We start from the raw sequence: 16,629 nt of genomic DNA on the forward strand, positions 1-16,629 counted from the left end.
CTCCGGCAATACTTTCTTTAAACTGGAGAATCTCCGGCTTTTCATTGGCCCCCTCAGCCACGCATGCGTCATTGACACACGCATACGTTGGGCTGTGGCTGGCCGCTTTCCCGCCCTTTCTCAGTCAGGCAGCCGCAGGCAGGGACTAGAGACGAGGACTGAGCCGCCGCCGCCCCTGCAGGGATCCCTCCAGCAGCAGTCCCTGCCCGCTTCTGCCACCCACAGAAGTACAGGTGAGGGTGATGGGTGGAGGCGAGCGGTGGCAGTGGAGGCCAGGCTGGGCTGGCTCCTTCTTAGCCCTGGTCCGGACCCAGTTCCCCTGGGGCTCAGCAGTCTCTGTCTGGGGGGGGCCCACCGTGGCCGCTGCCACCCAGTGGCGCCCACAGCAGGAGGGGTGAAGCCACGGGCCGTCCTTTCCTGAGCAGGGGAACCGGCTCCGGGGCTAAGAAGGAGCCGGCCCTGGCCGGCCTCCACTCCTGCTGAGGCTGCCCGGCCGCATGGGCCCCATCTCCTAGCAACCGCTGCCGAGACAGGGCCCACGCGGCTGGGCAGCCTCAGCAGGAGCCGTGGAGGGCAGGCCGGGCCGGCTCCTTCTTAGCCCCGGAGCTCCTGCTCTGGAAAGGATGGCCAGCGGCTTCACCCCTCCTCCCTCTGGCTGGGGGGACCCATCGCAGCTGTGGCCGCCCAGCGGCACCCACAGCAGGAGGGGTGAAGCAGCCAGGCGTCCTCGGGGCTAAGAAGGAGCTGGCCCCGTCCGGCGTCCACTGCTGCTATGGGTGGCAGGCTGGAGAGAGAGAGAGAAAGAGAGAGGCTGGAGAGAAAGAGAGACTAACTGTCCATAGATGGGAGTAAAGTAGGTACATCAGGCTAGTTCTAATGACTTGGCCATCTAAAATCTGTTTAGAGACGTCCTGTAAGTATTGCCATAAGCCTTTCCTCTCTCCTAGTTCTAGAGTAATGCTTAGAATATTTTTTTAAACCTGCATTTCCATTCATTTCTGTGCTTTGCAGTGTATTGGAGGAAGGCTATAGGTAACTTCTAAACTAGATTATTGTTGGCCACAGACTAAACCTTCAAATGCCAATAAAAACGCAGTATAATATAATAATTTGGGATTAAGATGTTGTGTTGAATACCTGTTGAATGGGGAAGCTGATCCCAAAACTTGGCATTTCTGTAACATCTAAAGCAAGTTGATGGCAATATAGTTGGTGTAAAAAGGTGACTTGCTGTTTTTAAACTTCCTGTAAGTGTATTCATTGGCCTGTTCTGTAAAAGTCTAAATAAAGGTAGCTTTATATACTATTTTCTGTATTCTGCATTTACTGTTAAATAAAAAGCCCTTTATACCTGTTATTCGCCTACCAAAACCAAATGGTCTGACACAAACTAGAATTTTCACTCCCAGCCATAATCATACATTGAAAAGACACCAGAAATCTCATGTTGTGTTTAATTACCCCTCAAAACATTTTAGTTGACCTCTCATACCTAACAGTGGAGTCATTAATCTATAGTATGTAGATTCCTGAATGAGGCTTGGGAAGGGTTTGTGTGAAGGGGTATAGTTTTAAATGTGCAAAAATATTTTAACACTGATCTCCAATAAGGTGGTTTATTTGTTTTTTACCAGTGCCTTTTGAAAGTGTACAAGTTTCTTTATAGGTAGGGCTGCAAACATATTGGAAATCTTAATTTAATCATAGTTCCTAGGAAGCTGCCATTTGTCCATCTAACTCCTGTCTACAGCAGTGTTCTTCAACCTTGGGTCCCCAGATGTTTGTTTATTTATTATTTGATTTATATCCCGCCCTTCCTCCTAGCAGGAGCCCGCCAGATGTTGTAGGACTACCACTCTCATCATCCCCAGCCAACTTGCTAAAGGGTATGGATGATGGGACTTGTAGTCCAACAACATCTGCAGACTCAAGGCTTCAGACACAACAAGTAGTTGATGGTAGTTTTCCAGTGTTTCAAATAGGTTCTTAGCTGTACTGAGAGATACTGGAAACTGAACCTGGGCCCTTCTGCATTTAAAACGTGCTCTTGCTGAGCTTACAGCCCTACTCACCACCCCATCAGATTTTGCATATGGGTAAAAAACTTTCTGAAACAAGAAGAGTCCTTTTTAGGGGAACATATGTGTTGGAGTAGACAGCCAGTCCCTTAATTGTCTCCCTGGGCTCCTGCGGGAGGAAGGGCAGGGTATAAATTAAGTAAATAATAGTTCATGGTAAGAAAAGGGGAATGTCTCTAAAGACTGCACTTGTCATCTTCAGTTTTTAGGTACTTGCATTAAATCTCTTAATCTGCTCATCTAGTTGGGTCACCTTTTTTAAGAAGTCAAACTGCATAGTCATGTAAAGACAACAAGGCCAACTTTGTACAGTGGTGCTTATTCCCAGTAAGTGGGTGTAGAGTTGCAGGCTGAAGTATTTTTGCTGCATTAAACTTGAAAATACAATTTATTTTATTTATGTGTATTGTATCCCACTCATCATAGACCTCTAAGCAGCAACCAAATCTTAAAATCCATTAAGAGCAATTAAAACATATCCAGCAATGAGAACAGACAAAACAGCAGTGAACGTCACATACTCATAAAAGCCTGAGCAAAGAGGTGTGGTTTTTCCTGGTGCTGAAACGCCAATGTACTCTTGGATGTGGCTTAGTTTCCATTGGACAATGAGCCCCCAGTTCTCTAAGCTGTTTGGATGCACTATTCAAATGTTTTAAATGTACAAAGTAGAAAAAGAAATCCAAATAAAACTAAAGGATCAAAATTAGTTTTTAAAATTTGGGGGGATGTTTCACCTAAAAGGTGGCAGAAGGCAGGCCTTCCTAAAGTGGACTTTCCAAAGGCAGGGAACCACCACTACACAAAAAGCTTTCTTCATTTGCTGCTGCACTACAAGCAGCAGAGGGATATGTGAAGAGGGAGGTGGATGGGCAGATGTCTCCAAGAGCATCTAACATGTTCTAGGTTGGATTTGGAGAGGGGGAAGGGCAGATAGTCTTATCAGCTTCAACTGGTGTGCATCAAACTTGTATGCCCACACCAGTATTAAGCTGGCAAATTCTAGGGTGTCCTTACAACAGACTGTTAAGATAGATTTGTTCTCATACTGGAAAGAGTGAATGCAGAAACACTGAGGTGATATTTTAGCCAGGAACTTTACTCCTCACACTTAGTCACTATGCTACCTTGTTCATCCCCCTCTTCACCCCTTTTCTGTCTTACTTTGGAAGTAGTCCTTACTTCCTTATTCCTCAGGCCCAATTTGCTACAGTAGGTTTTACTTCATCAGGAATGAGTTGCACACTGTTCAGTAGTGTCGGAATAACAGTTATAAACCTGACTGATTGATTCCACATAAATACCAACCACCACCACCACCCATGACAGTATGCTGCTGTCATTAAAATGACCAACAGGGTCCAGTCACAGGCATAGGTAGTTTTATATTAAAAGAAATTGTTATGTGCCTTCAAGTCAATTATGACTTATGGCAACCCTATGAATTAGTGACCAACAGCATCTGTCATGAACCACCCTATTCAGATCTTCTAAGTTCAGGTCTGTGGCTTCCTTTATGGAATCAATCCATCTCTTAGTTTTCCCCAGCATTATTGTCTTTTCTAGTGAATCATGTCTTCTCATGATGTGTCCAAAGTATGATAACCCCAGTTTCATCATTTTAGCTTCTAGTGATAGTTCTGGTTTAATTTGTTCTGACACCCAATTATTTGTCTGTTTTGCCTAGAATGCCCTCCCTTGTCCTTAACATGGCTGCAACCATATCTACTCAGAAGTAACTCCTATTGAGTTCTATGGGGCTTAGTTCCTTAATAAACATGCTTACAGTTGCTGCCTTCAGGGGCATCCATCTGTGCTCCCATCTAACATCTCTGCAACACTAAGCTCCTTTCTTCCAATAATGGCCTGGCCTGAGGGCACGTAAACCCTTCTTGCCAGAAGCAAGTAAACTAGATTAAATGTTCCCTAAAGGCGTTGAACTGTGATCTGGCAGACCAGGGTTCGAATCCCCACACAGCCATGAAGCTCACTGGGTGACCTTGGGCCAGTCACTGCCTCTCAGACTCAGAGGAAGGCAATAGTAAACCACCTCTGTCTGAATACTGCTTATCCTGAAGACCCTATCTGGGATCAACTTGAAGGCAGTCCATTTCCATTTTGCATCACCATAAGCTTGTGAGAAAGAATGACCTTGTCACTTCAGATGGACCTAGGAACACCCTATTTTAGGCAAGATTTCTATTTTAATCTCCAGAGAATTTTTTTTTGAATGGTATGCTCCAAGCAACTGTGGTTGATACAATGTATCATGTTTAATGATGTCACTAGGGCCCGCCCTGTGATGTCACTAGGGCCCGCCCCGTGATGTCACTAGGGCCCGCCCCATGATGTCACTAGGGCCCGCCCTGTGATGTCACCAGGGCCCACCCCCGTGACATCACCAGGGCCCGCCCCCATTTTCTCAGGTTTTTGTATGGTTCCGACCTGGCAACCCTAACTTACTCCCAGGCAAGTGTGTATTGGATTGGAGTCTTAGTTAATGAAAGCAAAGCAGGAATATAAAGAGAGCCCTGCTGGAGCAGACCACAGGCTCATCTAGTTCAGGATTCTGTTTCCCACAGTGGCCAACAAGATGCTACTGGGAAGCCTACAAACAAGACATGAGGTAATAGCACTTTGCCAGTATTGTACCCCAGTGACAGGTATTCAGAGTCTATTAAGATAACTGGGTCAAGCAGATGTGGAATAAGTACCCCGTGAAAGAAATGAAAACAGGTAGGTTACTGCTAGATAAGCTCTATTTTTTGGTATACCAGCTTCTGGAAAACTTAGATCTCTTCCTGTTACGGTCTTAGCCTATGCCCCTTGCTAATGCAAAATGGAAAAAAACTGAAACTAATCCCGCAGTCTTTGATTTTCTCCCTTTTCCTCAGCTTCCTGGTTTCTCCCTAGTCATCCCTTCGTATGTCAGCCTACAAAATCTTTGTTTCTTAGCTCAGGAAAATCCCATTGCCAGGCTGATTGCATCATTACAACTAAGTTTTCTTCACACATACACATTCTCCTGTAAGTATTTTTGAGCCCATTTATGGTTTGCACAGATGTGCATTCTTCTCATCTTAGTATCACCAGAGAGACAATTTCTCTCAGGGGAGCATGATCCTTAGTCTCTTATGTTTCTGGAGATATTGGAGGCCACGAGGAGCCCCAGAAATCCTTGAGGCATCACATGAATATAGAAACAAGATCTTCATTAGGTTTGAGACTCAACAAAAAAATCTTGTTGAGGTCATATTGGGCTGCAGCCAAATCTCTTATTGTAGGCCTTTCCAATGACGACAGATGCTGGAAATGGAAGATGCCAGGCACTCAACTCCTGTATCTTTTCTGATGATGCTCAGTGATGTCTCAATTCTGGAGAGAAGTAGAAAGCAGAGTCAGTAAGAGCCCACCTCTCCTGGCAAGGCATCTCTGAAGAATATAAACTGGTAACTGATTTCCTAGATTCTTATCAATTGGGTTTCAGGCCATGCTCAGAAATGAAAAATAATCTCTCTCTCTGGAGATTGTCTGCAAAGTGTAATCATATATGTTCTTAAAATCCAGATTTCGAAGTGGCTTTTTGATGAATAGACCATGACACTCTAAATCATCTGGGGCAACATTTCAGTCCTACTACTACTGGTTGGTTTTAGAGGTTTATAAGAGGAAACTAGGTAGCTTTTAGAATAGCACAGTGTTTCATCTGGTTATCCTCACTTAGATTCCTCCCTGCACCCTTCAGTTTTATTGACATGGGAAGACATTTGGATTACTAGTGCCTTTCCTTGTTACTAAAGTTGCTGCTGTTCTTTTGTTTTAATAGAATTCTGTAAAATTGGTAGTTTTAGCTATTTTAGTGATGCTATTGTGTTGGTAAGTTTCTTGGTGTGCTTCATTTTACATAAAAGTGAATTTATTTATTTATTTGCAGCATTTATACCCTGCCCTTGGGCCCAAAAAGGTCTCAGAGTGGCTTATAAATACCAGTACTAAGATAGCCCCTGCCCTCAGGCTTACATAACACATGAGGAAAAAGGAAAGGCAGGGAGGAGGGAAACTAAGCTGAAGCTCAAGTTACAGTTCTTTAAGTCAGTGGCAGTTCTGACTGCCTTGTCCTTGATAAAGAGCAGACCCTTTCCTGAAGCACTCTCCCCAACCCCATCCAGGAGCAGAGCTGGTGACAAAATCCAAACCAGGAGGACAGGGTAGCTCCTGTCACACAATTCTTCCCTCAGACAGCTACATACTCTTCGTATGTAAATAATAATAATAAAAAGCCATCCCATTATTGCAACTGACTACCAAGGGCCACTTTGATTGCTGCCCCAGGAATAGTGTGATGGATACAAGACCGCCTAGAGTGATATTTCCTGAGCTCTTCATACATGGGAGACAGATGTTTTATTGATAATTAAAATTAGAGCATGCACTTCACTCTTGCATTCAGAAATAAACATATATATTTTCTCAGCCTGCTGCTAGAAGAATGGGCTAGCAGTCCCCTTGCAACTGTGGGGCAGCTTGTGTAATTTTGCCTCTCGGCATCCCACCCTCCCTTTGTCCAGCCAGTCAAATTTCAGAGATAAGACTGCGCTTTCCAAGCAGTGGTGGATGCTTCTAGGATCCCCCTGTACCTGCCAGCTGTAGTGCAGGGTAAGCTGCATCAGGAATCTCATTGAATTCTTACTCCCTCCTTTGAGTTTATGCCATTACCCATACACTAACAGATAGGCTGCCGATAGATGGGCAAAAAGAGTCATTTTCTACCAGGCCTGGGGCCACCAAGAAAACTTACTTTAAAAAAAATGAAAGCTAAGTGCTCTGGATCAAAATATATCCCCCAAAATGTGACCCCCACCCCACAGCTTCTGTTAAATGAGCTAGCTGGCTGCTGTAATCCCCACCCTTTCAGGTTTATACCCAATATGGCTATGGTCTGAAGGCACATGTGGCCAGCTCCCTGCTGAAGCTAAGCAGCAGTGTCACCCCTAGGCACTGGGAAGCAGGGCAGTTGCCCCAGACCCTGCGCTTTGGGGGGCCCTGTGCGTGGCGATCTGCACAGTGGCATACCAAGGGGGCGGGGGAGCGGGCCGCCCCGGGTGCAAACAATAAGGGGGTGCTGCCGCCGGAGGAAGTGGAAGCTGCTCGATGGGGACGCACTTGTGATGCCCTTCCCTGGTTCTCCCTGTCAGGTTCCTACCTGCTTGTGGCTACTGCCTTTCACTAGGCACCACCAGGGACACCACCAGTCCGGACTGTCCTTTATATGGTTTCTCACTCCGCTCTAGCACAGATCTCACTAGATCCCACTGCTAGGCAGCACCACCAGTCATATCCTGTAACCAATACTCCCAGAGACTTTGCCTGAGTCTCTCTCTAGCTGGTTACTTTTGTGACTGCATGCTTATGCTGTTCCCAACCCCCTTGTATCTTTATATATAAAGCATACAACTCTGGGTTGCTCTGGATACCTGACTTGTTACAATTTCTCCCTTCACCGCTGCCACCATTAGATACTGTTTCTGTTCAGCCTTGGTAATTACCTTGCCCTCCCTTCTGGTCTGTATATTTCCCAGCCAAGGATCAGGCCTTTGGTAAACCAAATAAGTATTTATTTACTAATAACAGGAAATAACAAGATTACTCTAGGAATGTTTCACAAGCGTATGGTTTTGTTAGATCCAAACCCAACACGCAAGCTGTCCTGTTACCCCAGCTCACTTATTACACCCCGGGAGAGTGCAGAGCTGAGTAAAAATGAACCCACTATCAGAGATCAAACAACACAAAACAAAGCCTTTGCAAAGGGGACCCAATACTTACAAGCCAAAGCAGGTGAGCATGGGAACCGCGTTTATTGATAGATGGGGGTTTATATAGGTTTACCCCGAAATTTACAGTATCATGTTCACGTCATAAAACATAAAGAAACAATTGCTAACTGCCCTAGCTTTAGGACGTATGTGAGAAACAAAAAGGGGTACAGGAGAAGAACAAAAGTGGAAACATTGCACTGTCAACTTGTCTACATATTTCACATGTCCTTGAGATAAGCACTATGCAGGAACGGACAAAGGCGCATGGGAAGAGGAGGTTCAATTGCAACCGGGCGCCCTCTAACTTAAACACAGACATGGTATCATTTCGTCTTGCATATCAAAAGGGAGGGATACAACTCGAGAGCTATGAGGGACAATAAAGCAGCCTTTGACATTTCTGTGTGAAACATTTTGACAGTAATAAGCAAAGCCATAAGCATATATACGGTATGAAATGTATAGTAGGGGAGTCTCCAGCGTAATCCGGCTTTTATTATGTGAGCCACTGGAATGTTGGTAAGGGTCAGGTCACAAGGAAATAAATCTACATTTTATACCGAAAGTCAGATAAATGCCACTCTGGTTCTATTTCTCATGAAGCCTAAGCTGGTTTAGGTAAGACCAGTGAATTATAGTTTTATTAACACAGGGGTTTCAATTTGAACACAACAGTTTCATATATGGTTACTCTTTATGTTTCTGTTCATATTTATCCTCTTTAAATATCAGCCAAATCCAATCCAAACTTCCCTCAGAACTCTGCCAACCAACTCTCTAACCGACTCTCTCTCCTCCCCCTTCATCACTCACAAACCTCCATTTATACATTCAGCCAGCCAGCCACTCAGCCAATCATCATCCAGCACACTTCAGCTTCTCACCCATGTACTCCCCCTTTCTTTCTCAGTCAATTACCATACATCACCTAATAGACCCGCACTTACCATATTTACAGATGCTAACTTACAGGAACATCACAGCGCTCGCTGCCACCTGTCCTGCTCCTGCTGCGGTCAGCCTTGGCCGGGTGGCGCCAGCACTCAGGCGCCTGCTGGAGGTCCGGGGCACTATGCTTAGCTGCTGTAGTGCAGCGGGAGCGGCGACCTGGGAAGGAGCGTGCGCACTGCGGCAGGCTGCAGGTGAATAGGCGGCTCGTTGCGGGTTGCAAGACGGCGCCCTCCCTCCGGCAGGCAAGCTGAGGGGGTGTAGTTCGTCTGCAAATGGAGCCCAGCAGGGTGAGGAGGCTCCTGGCGGTGGGCACCAAGCGAGCCCAGCATTGGATGGTGGCCCAAGAATCAGCAACAGAGCAGGCAAGCGAAGGCCTATATCTAAAACAGCCCCCAACAGACACCCCAACCTGCAGATAATGTACAAAAAAAATCACAATTGTTGTTTTAAATCAAAGTGAAAAATAAGAGAGCTGGATTAAGAAAAAAAAAGCTGAACTCTTATTAGGTGTTCCTCTGCACAGAAGCACCATTGGAAGACATTCATATCTGCAAATCCCAAAGTCATAAAATTGCAAAATGGTTTAGTAAGTATGTAATTGCTTCCAAAGAAAATGGTAAATCTCCAATTGGTCTCCAGATAATGGGTTTATCACTTCCCTGTCTAATTCACAGAGTGGTTTTAAAAGCTATATTCTTTTTTAAAAAATGGACAAAGTACATATTATGCAGTTGCTTTACTAGATTTTTATATAACTCCTAATAAATAAACAAACTCCTCTTTAAATCTTTTTTATTAGTCTATTAAGGAATGCATTTAATTTATCCTTTGTTTGTTTTCCTTTGGGGTATGTACAGTATGTGTATTCTTTACTTTGACACAATCCCTCATCTTACTTCTGTCTCATAGGTGGGCCACAATATGTTACTAAGGTCACAGGCATGGCCTGGAATAGCACAGAGCTGTATCCTGACCCCTACCTTTATAAATGACTTTGCTTTCTCAGTATGAGGCCGGGTTTTTTTCTGTCTCATTTGCAAAAGGAAGAAATTTGGTGAAGAGTCAGGGAGGGGTTGGGATAATGCTTACCATGGGGTCGCCAGTAGGGATGTGGGAGGAATTTGATTCTGTTTGCATTTAAAGGCGAACCTACCTGATTCACATTTTCTAAGACAATACACAAACAATACACATTGAGGTTACACCCTGCAAAACTAAAAGAGGCTTTCTCCAGCTTAAAAAGGCCTCAAAGTCTGTTTAAAACACACACACACACACACACACCCTTGGAATAGCATAGTGGATCATCAGAGTGCACCGACTGATGGTGTGTAGACAATCATGGCATCCAGCCAATATCAATGCAAATTTAGGCCAATTTACACCTGGAGTGACCTGGTAGCTATTTCTGTGGTTCTTCCTCATATCTGGGTGATGTCATGGTGGGCTTTATCTATTGTTAGCCCTATTCATTGAAAATAATCAGCATGACTACATGTGGCCCATTGGTTCTATCTTGAATATACCTTAGTTGTCTAACAATCACAAGTGTCTCTGTTGTGATCACTATATTTTGTGAAGAATAGGTCTAGACAAATTTGGAGGGTGAAATTTTTCAGTCTAGTAAAGGGATTTTTTTTGGGGGGGATGCCCCTTGAATCCTTGCCATTTCACACCTCCCCATCTGTTCACTGCCTATCTCAACAGATTGTACTTGGGCACAGTCTATCTTAAGAAAAAGTTTTTCTAGTTGGCTATATTGTCAAGCCAATCAAGGGTCATGACACCAGTGTAACCAATCAGAGTTGGTTACATGAAGGCCTATTTTTTTTCTTGAAATACCTTCTCCCAAGTGTGGGCTTTGGACTCTCTCACTTCTTTCCTCCGAGACATGTATGTAGCAGAATAAAGTGGCTAGTTCTTAAGCAAATAAAAAACCACCGGGCAGGTTCATTCCTTCAAGGGATAGATAGCGTATGTTGTTGCCGCCTCCCCCCGCCCCCCAGGCCCGGGCTAACTGGGGCGATTGTCTTTCACGCTCCATTTCACGCTCCTTGGGAATTTGTAGGTCAGGCTTCTGAATTTGCACCACAGTTGGCTTTTTCCTTCCCAGGAATGGTCTTGAAATGATACTGTTTTGTAAGCTGTTCATAGCTGTCTCTGTAACATTGAAAGAATGTGGGGGGGGGGGCAACTATGCTTTTGCCCCGGGCCCCGCACATGCTAAGGGTGGGCCTGCTAAGCAGGGCCAGGTCTGGTCAGTGCCTGGATGGGAGACCGCCTGGGAGCCAACAAATGAAATCATGAAATAGAAATCAATCATGAAATAGAAAGGCAGGGTAGAAATGTAATAAATAAATAAATAATAAATAAATATTTGAAGTCAGAGTTGTGATTGTTGAGGGATTTGTTGAACTCCAGGCAATAGCTGAAACCGCTTGCAAGTCCTGAAAATAGCTACCTTTTCCTGCTTGACTCTGCATATTGGTTAATGGTGTGTGCCTGCACATCACATAAGTTGAGTAAGCCTATAGCTTTCAGCAGCATGTGTACCTGCCTGCCCACTTTTCTTTTAGTATGCACATTCAGCACGAGGTCCAGAACAAAAGATCATAGCAGGATCTTGGTATGCACGCACAGTAAACAGTTTCAGTGATTATGATAATAAAAGTGTACATGCAGGCTTTTCAATTATTTGCAAAAAATAGTATATTATATATTTTATCAGAACAAATTAAACCAGAACTGTCACTAGAAGCTAAACTGATGAAACTGAGGTTATCATACTTCTGACACATAATGAGAAGACATGATTCACTAGAAAAAAGAATCATGCTGGGAAAAACAGAAGGGAGTAGAAAAAGAGGAAGGCCAAAAAAGAGATGGATTGATTCCATAAAGGAAGCCACAGACCTGAACTTACAAGATCTGAACAGGGTGGTTCATGACAGATGCTGTTGGAGGTCACTAATTCATAGGGTCACCATAAGTCGTAATTGACTTGAAGGTACATAACAACAATATATTTTATCAAATAATTTTTGAACAGAAATAAAAAGTGTGCATGTAGCTTATGATGCCATTACAGTGTGTTATAATTTATTTGGCTAATTCATAGCTGTTCTGAAGACCTTCCCAATATGACGCTTTAATCCTATTCTCACTTTTTTGGGAGTAAAGCTGCAATGCTAATCCCACATGCCTGGGAGTAAACCCCATTAAATTCAATAGGACTTACTTTTGAGTAGACATTGTTAGGCTTGTGCTGTAAATCAATGGGACTTTAGAGTAGACACAGCAAAGGATGGTGTTGTAAATCTTTCCCCCTCCAATCCTATTTTTAAGCAATTAGGCAGGGCTTACTTGGGTGTCACTGTTATTATTTGGCAGGAAACTTATCCTGATTTTAAAAAAAATGTTCTGCAATGTCTAACTGGTTCTGACAATAAATTGTATTTTTACATCTCCAGTATGTGTGTCTTTCCAACAACCATGTGAGGTAGGCTAGGCTGAGAGTTGGTTCAGTCAAGCTGCATATGCTCAGAGTATTTGTGTGTGTTTTGGCTAGTTTTTTTGTTGGCATTTTTCTGTAAAATATCAGGAATATTGCAGTTAAAACAATGGGGGCTGCCTTTGTGCATGTTTTCCCCTTTGACTGCATGGTTTGTGAATAAATGCAAATGTACTGCCTTCAAGTCAATTCCGACTTATGGCGACCCTATGAACAGGGTTTTCATGAGGCTGAGAAGCAGTGACTGGCCCAAGGTCACCCAGTGAGCTTCATGGCTATGTGGGGATTCAAACCCAGGTCTCCCAGGTTGTACTTGATATATTTGCACCTCGCTTTTCTTCCTGGGTCTTCCTTTTATCTTTGCAACAACTTTGAGGTAGGTTAAGCTGAGAGGCAATTCAGTCAAGCTGCACAAGTTTTTTTTAGCTGTTACTATTTTTTAAATTTTTAATAATTATATGATAATAGTCTTTAAACTATTTGTAAGTGTTGGAAAATGCCTTATGAGGGCAGGAACTCTGAAAGACAGGTGAAAAATCTGTTAAATAAATACATCTTAAATCAAGACTGTGCATTCAGAATAGCTGTTCATATTGGTAATATATGTACATAAACAGCAGTTCTTGCCAACAGATGGCCAGGAGGTGGGTGTGGGTGGGAATGTAGGGGCCCAATCTACATAGAGTGTACTAGGCCCAGGAAACCCCGTTGGCACCCCTGCTCACAGAGAGGGTGGGATCCATGCTGCTTCCCTGTTCCAAGGGACATGGAGATGTGGATGCATCCAACACCATTTTTTTCCAAGGCCCACATCAATCCCTCTTGTGGTACATGGTTGTTACTGTGGCATACAATTTCAGAATAACTCAAATTGTGGCAAAGTGGAGACACACGAGAATGTTTTCAGAAAATCTAGATTAATTTCCTTAATTTTGACAAAAACTGTTGGGGCAACTGTCTCATTCTTCCTGTTTTCTTTTCTCTCTCACTAATTGTTCTAGTCTTTCTTCTTCTCCCCAACCCTGTCAGTGGTGTCTGTGAACAAGTGGGGGGGGTACTTAGAGAGACGACAGGGTTAAACGCATTGTGTGGCTTGATGGGGTAGGTGGGAGGAGAAGTTAAAACTTATAGTTTATAAATGCCTGCAATAAGTTAATTTCATTGGATGACTCTGAGAGTGTAGGTATAGAGACCAGGAGGAGGAGCTACAGTTCTGGAAGTGCCTGGTGCAACTTTCACTTCTGCTGTAAACTGAATGGGTAGCTTGAAGCACACTGCCATCAGATGTCACTGTCTGTAATACAAGTGACAGTGATATTGACCTAACACGCAGGGCTGTTGTAAGTATCACAACAAAATGTGTGAATAGGTTAGATACGAGTGCCAATTTTTAGATGCCTGAGTGTTGGGTTCATGGGATTTTCCCAGTCCTGATGATGATAAGAGTTAAGCCCATGTTTGATTGCTTTTAGTTAATTTAATGAAAAGACAGCCTAGTGCTGTTTGCCTGGGGTATTCATGTGACCAAACCACACTGGTAGCCTTGTAGCGAAGCCAGTGACATCTCCAGTATTGGATTAGAAGACAATATAAGGAGCAACAAACTTTGGAAACTGTCCGTAAGCATTGTGGATAGTAAAGCATGAAAAATGGAGTGAGTGAGTGAGTGAGTGAGTGGAAACACAAACTTGCTCATTGTTGGCAGACAGTATGGCCCTGGGTTCCACTGCTAACACAGCCATCCAGGCACATGCATTCTGACACAACCCATTGCAACTGTGATGGCATCAAGGCTCACACTCAACACCATACTGTTGCTTCCTGGGCCCCTGGTAAGGTAGATGCTGGAGATGGATGGCCTCACAGAGGGTGCCTTGCATCTTTTAGATTGCTAACCTGCCATTAATTGCTGTCCTGGGCTCCAGCTGGGAGGAAGGGCAAGATATAAATCAAATAATAAAAATAAATAAACAGTTGCTGCAGCGAGCTCAGGGCAATTGCTTGAGAAATTGTAGCTACTTCAGGTCACACAGTGAACCTAATGGCTGAGCCAGGAATTTGAACACAGCCCCCCCCCCTCCTCCTCCTCCTCCTCCTCCTCCTCCTAATATCCACTGTGCCACAACTGGCTTTCTCCTCTTGAATAAGGAATTCTTTCTGACCTGGTCAGCTGAGAGGGCGCAACCCTGTTGATTCTGGGTTGCGCTCCATTAAGGGAACCGCTCATCCAAAGGCTCCCTTTTGTAATAGGCTGGAGGATATGGTCTCATGAAGGCCAAAGGCAGCTTCTCCCCGGCAGGCGGCTACTGGTTCTGGAACTGACTATTCAGGTCCGGCATGGGCAAAGGCGCCTCTTTGCTCACAGCTAGTAAAGAAGACTCGGCCGAGCAGGCTCTTGGAAAGGCAGGGCGTGCCTCCCATTTTCCCCCAAATGTCTTTTACAGGTTTGGCCAGTTCGGCCCCCAAGGGAGAGGCAACTCGAGGCGCCTCATTGGGCGGCTGATTAGCAGCTGACTGGGGAAGGAGGGAGGGGAGAAAGAGAGAAGGAAAGAAAGAAACAGGGCAGAAAACAAGCCAGAGGAAAACTCGGCTGGGATGGCGAGAGAAGAGGAGAATTACTATGGCAAGCACGGTAAGGCAGGAAAGCCGCCGCCTTTGCGTTTTATTCCCCGCCACCCCCAGGCCCACTGCGAGGGAGGGCAGCAGGTGGTCCCGAGCAGCCGGGGCGGGAGTGGGCGTCAGGATTTTACGGCGTCCACCCGGGGATAAGCGGCAAGTTCTCGAGGCGGACTTTGGGGCTGGCGGGCTCCTGGCAGAGGGTAGCTCAGCCTTGGTGAGGACTGGAGTCGGAAACGGGGGCTGGGCCAGACCCTGGTTCTGTCTCGCAGCAGTTGGGTGCCATAACACCCCTTCCCTCTCCTCTAAATTGGCCACCGAGCAAGCTCAAATGCTGTACAGAAAGTGCATTATGTAAAACACTGGGTTGCTTTGCATCGGCTTAGTCAATGGGACGGGGTGGGGAGGGTAGTTAGTTTAGCTGCCGAGCAATAATCATATCAGAACCGGGAAGGGTGCGGAGGAAAGGCCCTTCCCATCTATGGACGCCTCCAACTCACGTCCATTTACTTTTAGTCGTTGCTGTTGCCGCCAACGCCGCTCTTCTGTATGAGGAGGGTGGAAAATAATCATATCCGTGGGTGCCCCTTATGGCGCTGTCCACCAGCCGTTAATTCCTTGTAACTTTAAACTGGGTTGCTAGTCCCAGGCTGAAAAGCTACTGGAATTCCTACACAGAGGGTGGCCTTAGGAGAGTTTAATAGAGTGGGATGGTGGGATAGGAACATGAAGGCAATGGACGTCTACCTTACTGAAACATGCACGTAGTCTACTAATCAGGCAGACTCAGAAAATTCAGCAGAAAGCTTCCAAAGTGATTCCCCCCGCCCCCAATACAACCCTGCAAAGGAGGGTGTGTGTGGAGAAGAGAACCGGCAAGGCCCTGTAATGAGCTACCAACTGTAGACCTTTTACTACAGAGAAGATGTGACGTCATAGACACTTTTAATCGTGCCCCCTTCCCTGCTGTCAGGGAAGTACCTGTCAACTTCCAACACACTCCTCCACCCACTTGGGGGGTGAGGGTGCTTACGTCTTCAAAAACAAAAGGGTGGGCATTTAGTAGTTAAATGGAATCAGTTCTAGAAGCTCTTGGAAACAAAATGTCCTGAGGGTAGCAAGAAAGTCGTTGTTTTCTTCTAATAATACTGGGAATTGTCCCAGGAAAAACTGATGTGACCAGTGGTGCTCTAAAGTTAATTAAGGCTGTAAGCAATCCATTAATTAGCTAAATTGATAAAAACCTGTTAAACCACTCAAAAGGTGCCCCAAGTTAATTGAGCAGCAGGTTTAAATATATTTTAATGCTTATAAAAATGACAGGTGGCTATATCTTTAAAAGAGACAGATTCAGCCTTTTCTTGCACACAGAAAGACACCTCTTCTAATATCTCTGATGTGTGTCCCGCATCTAAAAACAAAGAGTATATACAGCTTCTTCAGAAATATTTAATTGAGTTGCATCCCCAAAACTGAGCAATTTTCTTGTGCATGTGTGGGGATAAAGCATCATATTTTAGCATATGTGTAACTTTAAACCTGATTTGATGGCATTACATCTCAGCATTGAAACTGAATTAGGATATCCCCCCCCCCATTTTTTTTACTCTCATATCTACATAGAGTAGGATGTTTTGGTTTACCTTAACCCAGA

At 44.7% G+C, this 16,629-nt stretch overlaps 1 protein-coding gene and 1 long non-coding RNA gene across 6 annotated transcripts in view; one reads left to right on the top strand and one right to left on the bottom strand.

Annotated features, from left to right (window-relative positions):
• Positions 1-16,629, top strand: part of SLC44A2 (solute carrier family 44 member 2 (CTL2 blood group)) — a 97,884-nt gene that overhangs the window by 28,959 nt on the left and 52,296 nt on the right. The window contains exon 1 of one of the 5 annotated variants that reach the window (XR_009757734.1): positions 14,558-14,991. The exons of the other annotated variants lie outside the window; for them this stretch is intronic. The gene's annotated coding sequence lies outside the window, so the exon portion shown is untranslated. Of the gene's footprint in view, positions 1-14,557; positions 14,992-16,629 lie in introns of those variants that run through there. 5 annotated transcript variants of the gene reach the window in all.
• Positions 820-15,004, bottom strand: LOC133363673 (uncharacterized). Its single transcript, XR_009757735.1, has 3 exons — positions 14,522-15,004; positions 8,845-9,257; positions 820-5,453 (listed from the first exon to the last, which is right to left on the bottom strand). It is a non-coding gene; the product is annotated as an uncharacterized LOC133363673 (long non-coding RNA).

The sequence above is a fragment of the Rhineura floridana genome, chromosome 1, assembly GCF_030035675.1.
Source record: "Rhineura floridana isolate rRhiFlo1 chromosome 1, rRhiFlo1.hap2, whole genome shotgun sequence".
NCBI classification, from domain to species: domain Eukaryota; kingdom Metazoa; phylum Chordata; class Lepidosauria; order Squamata; family Rhineuridae; genus Rhineura; species Rhineura floridana.